The 14,847-nt window shown below is 35.1% G+C and overlaps 1 long non-coding RNA gene across 1 annotated transcript; it reads right to left on the minus strand.

Annotated features, from left to right (window-relative positions):
• Window positions 1-883: 883 nt before the first annotated feature.
• LOC133529850 (uncharacterized) lies at window positions 884-9,605 on the minus strand. Its single transcript, XR_009801232.1, has 4 exons — window positions 8,405-9,605; window positions 6,898-7,013; window positions 4,980-5,090; window positions 884-4,049 (listed from the first exon to the last, which is right to left on the minus strand). It is a non-coding gene; the product is annotated as an uncharacterized LOC133529850 (long non-coding RNA).
• Window positions 9,606-14,847: the final 5,242 nt, after the last annotated feature.

The following is a 14,847-nucleotide window of genomic DNA, read 5'->3' on the forward strand; positions in this document are numbered from 1 at the left end:
AAAATAATTCTCTGATTTAATTTAAAAATTTAAACGCAAGCAAATTAGTCACGTAGGTATTCATTATACAACATTTTTGTTTATAAACCAGGTTTATAAACAATGTTTTGTAATGAGTAGCATACTATTAGGTAGGTAAAATACATTTATTGGGAAACTTTGTTTCCGAACACCGTTTATAAACAAAATTGTTTAATTATAGTGAATTCGTTCGTGGCTTTACTTATTAATACATAATTAAAATTACATAATAATTTGTACATCAAATTAATAAGCACATCAGGGTCATCTACCGCTTCAAGTTTATACCCAAAAATGTTCACATTTTTATTTTACCACACCGTGTGTTGTAAAACAATGGTTGTAAATGTCAGCGGTACCACCCTAAACTTCGTATGAATGATATCAATGAATAGGTACAGTCTAATTTTGAGAAAAGTCTAATTGTTTGAATTTTAAGTAGTTCCAAATAAAATAAGTCTTACTTTTCTCCTTGCACAATCTTTACGTCTCTGTCTTTTTTTAGCATTAGAAAGAAGGTAAGCGTTTTTGACGTGTATTTTTTTTTTAAACACTTTTGAGAAATAAGTCACGGCAAAAATTGTAACAATTATAAATCATATACGATCATTTACATTATTTTGCTTTCATATGTAATAGTTACTCATTTTTAAAAAGCGTTTTTCAATAAAAAGACGTCAAGATTGTTTAACTTTTTCTAATACTAAATAAAACGAACTATAGGTTATGTCCCTTTGGTTGCATGCAATGCATTAAATCCGTCATTTTTATTTCTTTTTTTTGTGCAATTATCTTTACATATATCAATACATAAAAACAACTGAAGAGTTATGAAGGGATATTTATTTAAAAAAAACATAGGTTCACTGGTTGAATGATTTTTATTACTTACACTTATTGACATATTATTGTAAAAATTAAGTTCATAATTCGAATAAATAAACTACACAGTTTACAATTATATTTATTTATTTAGATATAAAAGCGTTCAGTAAGCTTGCTACGCTTCAAGTTGTAAATTAAAATTCCAAATTCCGCTGTGGAATCTCTCCTTTGCTCGGGACTCAAAATTGACACTCGCAAACGCAGCAAACCAACTGTGCTTAATTATTACACAAAGTAATATTTGTGTTGTTCTCAAGAAAAAGATACCACATTGCCGCATGCTATAAGGCCGCTCTGACAGGTTATTCGTATAAAGATACGAGTAAATTTCGTCCATATGGTAAGCGACAATTTTGAACGTCACATTTCTACTTTGTACACATACGATGGTATATCTACCTATATTGAATATAATGTAGAATTTCGATAGTGTGTGAAGATTAAAGGTATGAGCAAAAATGTATAACCCTTACAAATACCCCTCATTTTTGTTTTGGTTAAAGTACCGTGAGGTCGCGGTACATTGACCCAACAGACGGTAACTTTGGCCCACGTGAAAAGCAAGGGTCTAAGAAAAATTAAAAAGCTTAAAACTAATCACACGACAACAGACTCTTGGTCAAGTTAACTCTGAATCAGTGGGGCGACACTCCTCCTTTCGGGCATTCTCAGCTCCGTCCGGCTCAGAATTGCTCCGAGCAATTATAAGGGTTGGCACAAATTAACGTCCCTTTGCGTGCACGGCCGCAGATAAGATAATGATTTGAATTTTGACAAGCTCAAGTAGCCGAAAGGGATAGTGTCATACATCAGAAAGGGATAGCGTGATTCGTCCCTGAATTCCTGTTAAACTTCGGTTTTGTAGGAACGTAGGAAGTATCATTTTTGTACGGTAGTACCATTATTTATTCCGTGTCTGAATGCCATTTGCAAGAACAAAGTGTTGCAATATCATCATTAATCATTAATTTCAATCTGTTCTATGAAAATAATGACGTGTGTATTGACACGCCCTCACTTCTTTTATTCAAGTTGTTGCAGAGTTAGCCTAGACAGACTCTATGCTATAATATAAATGCAATCTCAATGGCTATTTCAGTTACCCTCCCGGGCCAATGTAACCCGAAATACGGTATTTAAACTCAAACATCTTAATTGCTCTCATATTACAAGCAATACAGACCTAGTTAAAAAATAATAATGAGAAGAACTCTAGCAAGAAACTCAATAATTATTGCCAATGACTTTAAATCATGGCAGTTTGGTACGGCAAAATGTATGTCACACCTTGGTTTTGAATAAAGTATAAACAATTCTTTAATGAGAAGAGCTCTAGCAAGAAACTCAATAATTATTGCCAATGACTTTAAATCATGGCAGTTTGGTACGGCAAAATGTATGCCACACCTTGGTTTTGAATAAAGTATAAACAATTCTTTAATGAGAAGAACTCTAGCAAGAAACTCAATAATTATTGCCAATGACTTTAAATCATGGCAGTATGGTACATCAAAACTTATGCCACACCTTTAAAAATATCTTAACCGGAAGAACTCTGGCAAGAAACTCAATAATTATTGCCAATGACTTTAAATCATGGCAGTTTGGTACGGCAAAATGTATGCCACACCTTGGTTTTGAATAATGTATAAACAATTCTTTAATAAGAAGAACTCTAGCAAGAAACTCAATAATTATTGCCAATGACTTTAAATCATGGCAGTATGGTACATCAAAACTTATGCCACACCTTTAATAATATCTTAACCGGAAGAACTCTGGCAAGAAACTCAATAATTATTGCCAATGACTTTAAATCATGGCAGTTTGGTACGGCGAAACGTATGCCACACCTTGGTTTTTAATAAAATATAAAAAAAATCTTGAATGAGAAGAACTCTAGCAAGAAACTCAATAATTGTTGCCAATGATTTTAAATCATGGCAGTTTGGTACGGCAAAACGTATGCCACACCTTTGTTTTAGTTAGACTATAATTACTAAGTCTTAATGAGAAGAAACTTTAAGAAGATTTTCGCAAGAAACCCAATGACTACATTAAGGCAGGTGTGTACCAACGGACCGAGGTCCAATGGCACCTGCGCAAAAGTTACATCTATGCAATTGACATAAAAAACTTCGTTAGCGCGATGTAGAACAATGCAGCGCCATTTATGGAATGTTCAGTCAAATGTTTTTGTTTTTACTGAACTAATTATACGGTTTAACGACATGTTTCGCAGCACTTTTTAAGCACTATTAACAGTTTATGAGAAGCCGTTCACGATCGCTGCACGCAATAGTTGTTTCTTCTGTTCCTAATTTTTAGTTGTAACTCTAGTCATCGAGTCATATCGATAGAAACAGTTCCGAGGTAGTTTAAGTTTATCTCAAATGGTGGGCATTACAAATTAGAATTTAAATCTTAATATCTACTTTAGTCTATAGATTGTCAGTTAGTGGTAGCCAGGATTTTAACTTGCGACCCTCTTAAGATCAGCATGTTGAACCTTCTGGCTACCACCGCTCTATCCTACCATACCAGGCGTAACAGCCAGCCATCGGAAAATTCGTTCAATTGTGTAACGTATTCTCGGAAACTAAATTACAAATTCAAACTAGTATCAACCAAAGGCTGTTACTACTGTTATGCGGGGTTTCTTTTACATGTCTGTTTTACCACAACCTGTCTGTTTCAGTTCATGCACGAGGTCCATGGATTTGGCTCAGAGCAACTTGTAGCAACGCCAACGGTGTGGTAAGCATTTCGCTTCCTCGGACTTCGGACATGAACTGTACATACGTCTACGTGTTTTCATCTTAGGGGCATGGCACGTGACGACGTGCCAATCGGACGCAGTGTGCTATGCCCCGTAGCTTGACGCGGGAAGCTGATTTTAGGTGGTTTTAGAAATAGCAATAAAATGTAATTTTATCGTCATTTATGACTTTCATGTTAACTACTTTTACACCACTGTGCTGTAGGTAGACATAATCGGCCTTTCATCTGATACCCGCAGTAAGCTATAATGAAAACATTAGGGCTGTGGATTTTCCTCTAACTAGCGTTAACTATACTTATAATCTAATCCTGGAGCTGTTTTTCCATAACGCGAATGCAGCAAACTGCTCGAGAAACATCTGCTGAAAAATAAAACAAACAAACATTCAATACCTACCTACATGACAACAATTTTATTTAGGTAGGTATGTATCCTGTTTGAGAGGATTAACTATGTAACATCAATACAACATTTGTTTTATTAGAATATCCCGACATGATTGGCGAATTACCCACTCGCACGTGTATCGTACAAAGGTAGGTATGCAGTAACATACGGCCCTTCAAATTTTCGAATTGAGAATTTCCTCTCCTCCCTTTGAAATCTTGAAGTCATTTAAATAGTTAGAGGTGAGGGAGGGGGTTGAGACCCATATTTTGATAAGATAAAAGATAAAGATAAAATTCATTTATTTTCAGAACTGTGTACATTTAGATGTTGTCGGTAAAATAAAGTCCAACAGCTTGCCCATTTCCGACGTAGGTACAATTATAAACTTAAAACTAGTCAAATATACTAAAACAATAACAACAATACTATTTCAAAATAATGTTAACCATTCATACATATAAAATATTCATTTCGATTGTAGAAACGTTTTATTAATAGCCATTTCTTGAGCTTATTTTTAAGTGCGACACCATTTTGCGGGTTAATATGTTCAGGTAAATGATTAAAAATCTTAATTTCGAAGACATAAGAGCTCTTAGTAAGAATAAAACTAGAAGAAGAATACATGTTATTTATATTGTGTTCGTATATTATTTTTTAGGTCATTTTTTTGGTAAAAATGGCAGTTCGTTCCTTAACTAATATGCATTTGTTTCTTTAGGAGCGATTATTTCCCAAAAGGTTCAGTTTATCAAAAAAGGTTCTGGAAGGCCCCTATTTGGATTAGGATCTATGCTATGGTAATCCTTGAGAATCTTGAGATTCGTTGAAGAGTGGAACTCAAGCTCCCATGCGAAAAGCAAATATGATGATAATATAAATGTTGCTTGTGATAACTTACCAGGCGTTTCAATCGTTGTCGACTTGATACGTTTAGCTATGTCATGTTTGGTAATATCGTTTGGATTTTGTAGCTGTCTCTGCGTCCAGTAATCTTATCTCGAAGTTTGACCTGGAGGAAAACAAATAAGAAAGCAGGCAATTAATAAATCAATTAAAGGTATCGGGTAAAAGTAATTCAATTTTCAAATCTGAGGCTCTGGTGTAAAGAACCGTGTCCCGGATAGTATGGGTCCTGGGCCATAACGAGTCCCGAAGTAACTTATAAATTATTAGATAGTGCATAGCCTATATCGATAGAATATATCGTTTTTATGAGCGTATTTGGTGGGCATACCTTGTTAGTAAAAAAGTCAACTGCATTATATTAGGGTGGCATAAACCCATTTCATTTGTAAAAATATCTCCTATAATTTATCTGTGAAATATTAGAGGGCACTGTAATTCTCCTTGCAACCAGAGAATCTCCTAGTGGTGACAGTGGTAGCGGTCAAAATATAAACTTTGACCGGCCAAGTCTCTGGAAACATGGCAAGGAAATTTGGTGATTTAATGCGTTCTGATGCCTCTGGAGTGCATCTTGGACAGGAAGACATGTGTACGACGGATGTATATCGAGGCCATCGAGGGGTTCATGCCAGCTCTTGGTACGGGATCAATCCAAAGATGACATTGACACACTGGCATCCATAATAATCTGAATTGTGTTTGTCTGCAATGTCACTGACAAGACACAAGAAAGCTGTAAGAAAATATGCTTTAACTGGTTCTCATTTTATTAGGAACTGGTATTTAGGGTATGCAAGGTATCTTCTCTTCTTACAGACCAATAACACCTCCATCAACACACATGGGAGACATATTTATAAGGTTTGAGAGTACTGATATAAATGTCCATTAAGTCACCAGTGTTGGGTTGCCTATAATCATATGCCCACTTAGAATAACAATGAAACTATTTTTCCGTGAATGCACTCGTAAACCCCTACCTGTTAGTAAAATAAATAAATAAATAAATAAATATTATAGGACATTATTACACAAATTGACTAAGTCCCACAGTAAGCTCAATAAGGTAGTATGCGATTAATTAATGGACGCACCATGGCCCAAATCGGGACACGGTTCTTTCATTCGATAGCGTGACGTGACGTACGCGTTTGCGTTAAGTGTCATTTTGTAAGTGATTTTAGAGTTTACAAAACGTTCCGCTTGGCGCGCTGTTCAAAATCCCATACAAAATAGACATAACGCAAACGCGAACGCTTATCACGCTATCGAATGAAATTTACACTAGGGTTTTTGATTTCATGTAACAGAAATCGCATAAGACATTTAACTGTAATTTTTTTTGTGACATACATTTTTATTGCTGACAGTACTTCTCGAGACCTTCCTAATGGGGCTAAACTCGATGCGTTTGTGTTTTTCCATCGAGGAGTTTCTTTGGTTAACTACCGACTGCATCATCAGATCAGCTCCACTTTAGCATATTATTGCATTGTCGTCAGAACTACGGTAGTACCTACTCGAAATTTCATCTGTATCAGATACCGGGAAGTAGTTCAAATTTTAGTTAAGTAAAGGATTTGAAGCACAGACAGTATACAAAGAAGATAAGTTTAAATGCAGTGAAACTAAATGAAAATCAAAAATGAAATGAAAATGATTTTTTTCTTTCAGACTTTTGCAAATCCATATTTTTGTTAGTTGTTACACATGTAAAAATATTGTTAGTAAGCAATGATGAATATAAAAAAATAAATAAATTTAAAATTAAAATTAATCAACAAAAATAATCCTGTAATAATATTTTCATACAATAAAAGTGTGTAGGTACCTAATAATAAAAAATGGATATTCGACACTCAGTCATCTTAATACAGAGAAAAGATTAAGTGATGTAAATAAGTACTTACTTTAGGTTTTGTGCGAATAATTTTGTCCGCCATTACGTATGTTGAAAGGCAGTTCAGGCTTTGAGTAAATATATAGGTATCTGTAAACTGCAACTGGAACTCAACTGGAACTGCAACTAAAGACCGAGAAAAAGTTTTTGACAAAAATGTAATTTTTAATACAATTTTTATCGCTGACTGTACTTTTCATTCAATATTCGTCGAGAAAATTATAACAAACCCAAATACTACTCGTACTAGGTTACGTTGTTGTATCACAAAGTTCCTCCTGTCTCCATCATCAGATCAGCTCAATGGTAGAATAATATTAGATTGACACCCAACTTACTGTACAGTCAGCCAAGAAAGTGGTAAACCACTTGGCTGACTGTACCTATGTGAAGTTTCAATACTCAATTGAATAATGGGAAGTAGGTAGGTCTATATAATGTAGCTTGCAAGATTTGACTCGAACAAATATTACAAACAATAACAGCTTATAAAAAAACCAAAATGCTTAATGTCATTGTAATATATGTCCAAGTAAAGTCCTAAATCAGCTACTTGCGACTTATCTGACGAATAAAGTCATAGTTGGCGTTTCACAAAATCAGAATCTTCAAATAAGCTTAACTGGCAGATAAAGTGCTAGTTTGCAGGAAGTTTTATCTGGCAGTTAATTTATTTGTTAGCTATCCAATACTTTACTTGGACATTGTGAAACAGACCCTTGAAATTTAAAACCCACTTTATTTATTGCTGGTACAATACAAATGAATGTAAACACCTGGAATCGTACCAAGCTAACTGCATGCCACGTGCAATGACAAAGTGTCATTGTTAATGTAGTTTTATACGTTAAAATTACAGAATACAAATAAAATAACAAATTAATAAACAAAACTAGACAAATATTACAAAATGGTTTAAGTTACAGGGACAATGTTCATGGCGGACCTAATGAACTTGCCCAATTTTTTCTCACAAAAATGTCAGTATCCTGGACCTGAGTAAGCAACTCATTTCATGTATTAGGATGCAAGCTCGAGATGACATTGCTAACTTTGTTTTATTCAAATCGATGCAGAGTTAACTTAGACAGACTCTAATTAGGCACATTAAACAAACACCACAATTATTTCAAGTAATTGTATTTAAAATTAGATCATGTTTATATAATGAAATGAAAAACAATATATATTCTTCGTTTGTTTTATTTCTAAGAATTGTTAGATGGGTGTCTAAAAATAGAAATCATCATTCCACCCGATCACTACACACGTCAGCGTCACATAGCGTCACCCATATTTGCATGCGATTATACATTGCCAGCTGCTGAGAAGCAAAAAATTCAATCGATCGATCAAATACCGCAATGTATCATAAGCCGAGTGTGATATCGTTGTGATTTGTAGAGCGTGGTAGAGTCATGGTAGCGCCCATTGAGTTGTATTGCATCATATTTTTATCGTCGTTTTTTTTTATGAATCTCGTACTTGTTCTTCACAATAATTCAAGCTTCACTCACCTCAGAGAGAAACACGATGAACACTTTGAAAAATATCCACAAACAAAATATTATATTAATTTTTCAGCCATATACCCAACCAAACGACTATACGATTCAACGCGAACTACACAAAATTCTCCGACGATAGCTACGACGCATATGGGCGAAATACGAGTAAGAGATGCAGATCAAACAATAGTGGACTCTTTCATACCCGTATAAGCCTTGTATATCTATTGTCCTTGTCTATACTATCGTAGCATGACGTCATCGTAAGATTCAACATGTTCTACACCGTCTCAATTTTATCATCGCGCTCCTCGAAAGGTCATCCATCGCTATCGTCGGTTCGTACACTCAAAACGGATTGTGGAAAATACTGGATGATGCAATTTAGAGCAATAGTGAGAACAATTAGGCAATGTTATTTATTAAATCAAGGTACAACTTCACATGACGTGTACAAATCATTTAAGTACCACGTCTTTGTACAGGCGGCCTGGCAACATCAATAAAGCTACGTCGAAATGGAGCGGGGACCTGCGCAGTATATTTTAATCGATTTTAGAATCAAGTGAATTATCGTAGAAAATGTGCGAATTATCGTACTAGGGAATATAATATCGTAATTTTTTATTATTTCTCGCAATGTCCCATAGTAGGGTACATTAAACATTGTATACGTTGGTTCTAAGTGAAATTATCCGATCCGAATGTCCGATCATGCGTCCGTCAGTTATGTGAAGCTAAAATATGACGTGGCCGTGCGATGTCTAGGACTTTATGCTGTTTGTTTGTACCGACTTTGGCTAATCGGTGTAAATATAAAGTGCTAACAAATATTTACTTGGCTTCTGAAGTATAGAATTATAGGTTTTATGACGTTTTTTTGGAGAAAAATGGAAAAAAATTGCTATCTACGTAAAACCACACAAGTAATGAGATAATTAACACGTTCACTATTCGAAACTAAACTGTCAACCTTACGGCTTTGTGATAGAGGCTTACCATGACCCATATACGGGGCACGGATAGTGAATGTGTTAAATGAAACCTCATTGAACAGATTCTAGACCCTCTTTTACCTAACACTTAACTGGCAACTTCAAGTTGATAAATCAAATGACACGTTGATAATGACAATTTAGACAAACAATTATTGATATGACAAAAAATGTTAAGCAGTCAGTCAGTTAAATGCACATGATGGTTATTTTTAGATAGCTTTTGTACGGTAAATGAAAACAAAAGAAATGATGTGAAAAGTTTTCTTAATTTCTATTCAAAGTTAATTATTTTAATGTAAAGTACCATTATTAGCACCATAAATAGCATGGCATGGTCAGAACTTTCTCTACCTGCTATTTTTATACTTCACTTCACTTCGAATGATGATCCTCATGACAGTGTCTCCAAGTCGCTTTTAGATAAGCTATTTAAAAATATTTGATGCAGTAGCTCAGGGAGCTGTAGACCTCGCGATAAGCTTAACTTTTCGTCTATGTTAGATAAGAATCTTGTCCGAATTTTTACTTCTTTTTATTTCAGAACGAATTCTTTTGTTCGTAGATGTAGTCTATGTAGTGTAGGGACGCCCGGCTGGAAAGAGGCGGGCTGGCGATCGGATGCTACGTTCATTCAGCCTAATTCCCTGGAGTTGGAGCTGCAGGTCCCGGCGGCGTTCCCATACCAATCTCCTCAAATGGTTATATATTGTTCTCCTGCAGAACAGAAGGACATCTTTAGGTTCGACGTAGTATTCCATGTAACTACCTCAAATGACTCTACCGAACTCTATATTATATCGCAGTGCCGCGTACATAAAACACTCTGCTAGTAAGTGGAAGCTAGTTTCCTCCTTACCACATTGTGGACAGGAGGCGTCTCTATTTATTTCCATTATCTTGAGGTGGCTGTTGAGTGTTATGACCAGTGACAATACCCTTGATCATCATCTACGACTGTCTGTAGCTAATCTCTTCCTCCCATTCTCTGTGTGCTTCCATTTCTTTTACCTTCTCTATAACTCCCTTCGTGACATCCGCTGACATGGGCAGAGCCGGTTTTGGACACATATATTCCATATAGAGAAGAACGGATTGTTTTGCACGACCGAGGTTTGAATTAAACCCACGGTTTAAGCCCGTCACAGACGGGGCGATAATATATTGGCAGATACCGTCAGGCAGTGTCTTGTCTTACCTGAGCGAATAACGGCGCGGTGCGGCCCGGGTGAATTCACTCCTTTGTTATGGAAGAGTGTGCGTGGGCGATCTCCGAATACCGTTGGGCCGCGTCGCAGTCGCGAGTCATCGCCCACGTAAGCCGCGCTGTTAGAAACGGCATCTTACGATATCTTTTACGTACTATTTGACAGAGTCCACAGACGAAGCTGTAATATATATTTTGGTATCTTACGACATCTACAGATTCCTTTCCTTCAGGTGCCTTGCGTTATATCGTTCGGTATATATTTTGTCAGACAGCGATATATAATTTGGTATCGTTGGCGTGTATAATTGCAATCAGTAAAACCGAGTCTTAAAACTTTTTTCATTTTAAGCAGGTTTCGAAGGGACAAATTACTTAAATACGATTACATTATTTTATTAGGATAGTTTACTGCGGTTTTCGACCGTTATGACCCGTAAATAACAACAAGTTAAATTTAAAATGAGACTCGAGCTCCACGTGATGATATTTATTTACCCAATTTTTTGAAATACAATTTATCTACTGGTATACTTTTTCGTATGCGTATATGATTTTATGTCAATATAATTGTCAAAAGTAGCTGTCATTTTATTGCGTCCAGTAACACGAAACACGTCTGCTCTCGTCAAGCCCCAGCGGGCATCTAAGTCAAAGAAGAATTTTGAGTGATGTCGTCAATGTATGGAAATTAAACGAAAATGTATATTTAAGATTGAATTTCTGTATTCTCTTTGTGAGTAAAAATATAAGTAAGTAGATGATAATTCGTTAGTTCTGTTATCTAGCTTTCAAAATCACATAACAATTCAATAACTGTGAAAGACAAAATTGTATTATTTCTAACGGAACTCCATATTTTGATTTTATGATATTTTTAGTGCCGATTTGTAGAGAATAACAATAAAAAATATATCGTCAAAATAATTCGCTACACGGCTTCTTTGTGAACACATTAACGTGTTATTTAATGCAATTATTAAACATTTATTGAACAAATTATTTGCGCAAAGTGAGGTCCAAATCGAAAACGTAGTATACCTTTACCGTTCCCTTAACCAGTTTATAAATACGTTATACGTTATACGTTTGTTGTACTGTAAAAAGTTTTTGTGGTTTTTTTAATTTAGTACCTACCTACTTTTACTTTTAGTGAAAATAATTAGGGTTTGCCTTATACATCATTTACTTATGAAAAAACAACTACTATTGTATAGTACCTATATGGATTGGAAACGCGTGCACGTAAAAATTGCGTGACCTTCTCGTAACCTGTGGCTTCCCCTATTCTTGTCAAACTAATAACAACCTTACAACTTTGTTACTGAGTTCAATATCGCCTGTAATGTCAACAAAGAATTCCCGAATGGCCGGACACCGCGTTGATAATTTTATCATAAACATCTTTTCGACTGTATTCTCATGAAGTTAAGGTTGAAATCAGCTTGGGCGGTCATTGATGATTTTACGAGCGCGTTGACTAGCCTTGACCGTAAAGATGTTTATTGCAAATTAAATTATATATCTAATACGCTTACTTAATACTTACTAACAATCAACATCTCAATCGAAAAGGTATTATTATTTGGTACTTAATACATAGGTATACTGTGTTTATTTTTGATATAATCACAAACTTTAACGAGTCGTAGATTTTAGTGGCATGAAATGATTTTGCAAGATAATTGTAATCTACTCTTGACCACAACACAACATATCTGTCGCACTTGTAAATTCGTACGTAAGTGTGACAGGGAAGCAACACGTCGAACATGGTTCGCGGTAGGCCCTCTGGTGTTCTATTGCGTTGATTCGCCCGTGTTTTTTAAGCTACTGGAATGTGAATAAATCCGTGAATAACCCGTGATGTCATTCGTGTATTTGTTTGCTCCCAATATACTAAATCGGGCCTATTTAAAACAAAGTACTAACTTGATTATATATTTTTTTTAAACGTTCATGTATGGATTTTAATTTGGATGTGGAATTTTTTTTATTACAATAATATGATAGTACCTGGGCGAAAAGCTCGGTTATAACTATTTATTGTAATATGGTGGTGTATAGGTGATAATCTTAACTAAATTTTTTTACTAAATTAAACTTGTCTAAAACAATAAAAATTAAAAAATTACATATAAACTTGAACATATAAAAAAAAAACAAAAAGTTAGTCACCGGGCGAGATTCGAACCCGTAACACTCGTTTAGCAGTCCGCGTCTTAACCCGCTGGACCAGACGGACGGACAGTCGGCAACACGAAATTAGCGACCATATTCTGCGTCGAAAGAAAAACGCATGAAAACTTGAAAACACGCGTTTTCCCAAACATAAGACTAATCTAGATAGATTGTATACCCCCAAAAACCCCCATATACCAAATTTAAGCGAAATCGTTAGAGCCGTTTCCGAGATCACAGAAATATATACAAGAATTGCTCGTTTAAAAGTATAAGATAAGCAAGTACACTACCTACCTAAATAAATAATAACATTGTTAGCATGTGTTTACAAGTGGGAATGGTAGGTGATGCAGATGTGCAAAGTAGGTACAGTCGCCATCAGATATATCTTGACAATAGAGGCGTGTTCAGATATTTGTGAGCACCTTGGCTGCTCCGATATATCTGATGACGACTGTACCTAGTTGATTGATGATACACGTGATGACAGTAGTTACCTATACTAAGTAGGTAAGGATAATGTATAACATTTAGTACGTATTTAGGTAAGTACTCAATTGATAGGTATAACATGTGTATGTATTCAGGTATAACATGTACCAGCTATCAGATATATCCGCGCGGTCATTTTGTTCACAAATATCTGAACATAGCCTCTAATCGAGGCGTTAAAGTGTTTAGATATTTTTGAGCATCTTGGCCGCTTCGATATATTATATTTATGTCTGATGGTGGCTTTACAATACAGACACCACATAACGAAGAGTATAGGCAAGCCGGTGGAAATCGAGTGCTGGGCAATTCTACTTTTTACTGCAGCTTTTTGTGTCGCCAGAAGAAAGTATATAATTTTTATACGTTATTTAATTGTAAATTATGTATATTTTAAATTGTATATCAATATAAAGCACATTTTAATGGTGCACTAACGGTACCTTGTAATCAAAGAAAAAAATATTTTATCTTTTTTTTAAATTACCAAAGTTGTCATTATAAGTAAAATCTGGGATTGTAACATGGTTGTATATTTGTATACTCCAGACTCCAGGCTATAATTCTAGAAATGAAAAAAGCCAAGGCCTATTTGGAAAACACCAATTTTCAGTGATCTCTTCTATTTACCGGTGTAAAGTCGAATAGCGTAAAACCAGAATGATTTATATTGGAATATAAAATATAAAAATGAGACTTTTTATTGCGGTAAGAAAGACGTAGTCATCTTGCTTTAACAAAATTACAGCGGCTGGAAATTTACAGTATTTTTCGGTACAGGCCTTATGTTAATTTATGTTAATTCCAATCCATGCCTTATATAAGAGAAAAACTTCCATAAAGGATGTCCAAACTCGTTGTGAACATGTCACCTGTGTCAGTAGTTGTGATTCTGTCATTGTGTTGTGTGTTTACATTATACTATGTGAGTTAAAATATTTAGTAGTGTAGCGAGCCATTTTTTAGTTATAAAGAACCTAAGACCATCATGTGACATTTAGATTTTTGTCCCCATTTTAGTGTTCCGTAGCCAAAATGGTAAAAAACGGGACCCTTATAGTATCGTCTTGTCCGTCCGTCCGTGTGTCCGTATATCTTAGCCATTTTACTCGAAAAGTATGAGGTATATTTTAATTGCATTTAGATTTTGTATATTTTGAGAGCCGTTACTTAGTTTGGAAGTTATATTTTTTAAATATATAGGTATACATTTTAGGGGGGCAGCCCATACATGTAGGTAAATAACTGTCGAAAAATTGTAAAAATCAACGCACGCCACACGATAGGTCTTCAAAAAATTAATTCTATAAGAAAAACAAATAAGTAAGTACTTTTGGAAATCACTTCAAAAGTTCAAAAATATGTGTTTCCACCTGTAATTGTTAAACAGGGCGTACAAAAAAAATCTACGAAGATTGTCTTGAACAGCTGATGGATTAAGCCATTTATAAGTTTTTTCCAAAAAAACTGTTCCATTTCTTCCGCGAAGGTACGCCCTCTTGCATGTATGATGTATTACTTTATCATATCGTATAAGTGGTCGTTATGTGGTTCATAAGACTTATTATGCATAA

The sequence above is a fragment of the Cydia pomonella genome, chromosome 21, assembly GCF_033807575.1.
Source record: "Cydia pomonella isolate Wapato2018A chromosome 21, ilCydPomo1, whole genome shotgun sequence".
Taxonomy (NCBI): Eukaryota; Metazoa; Arthropoda; class Insecta; order Lepidoptera; family Tortricidae; genus Cydia; species Cydia pomonella.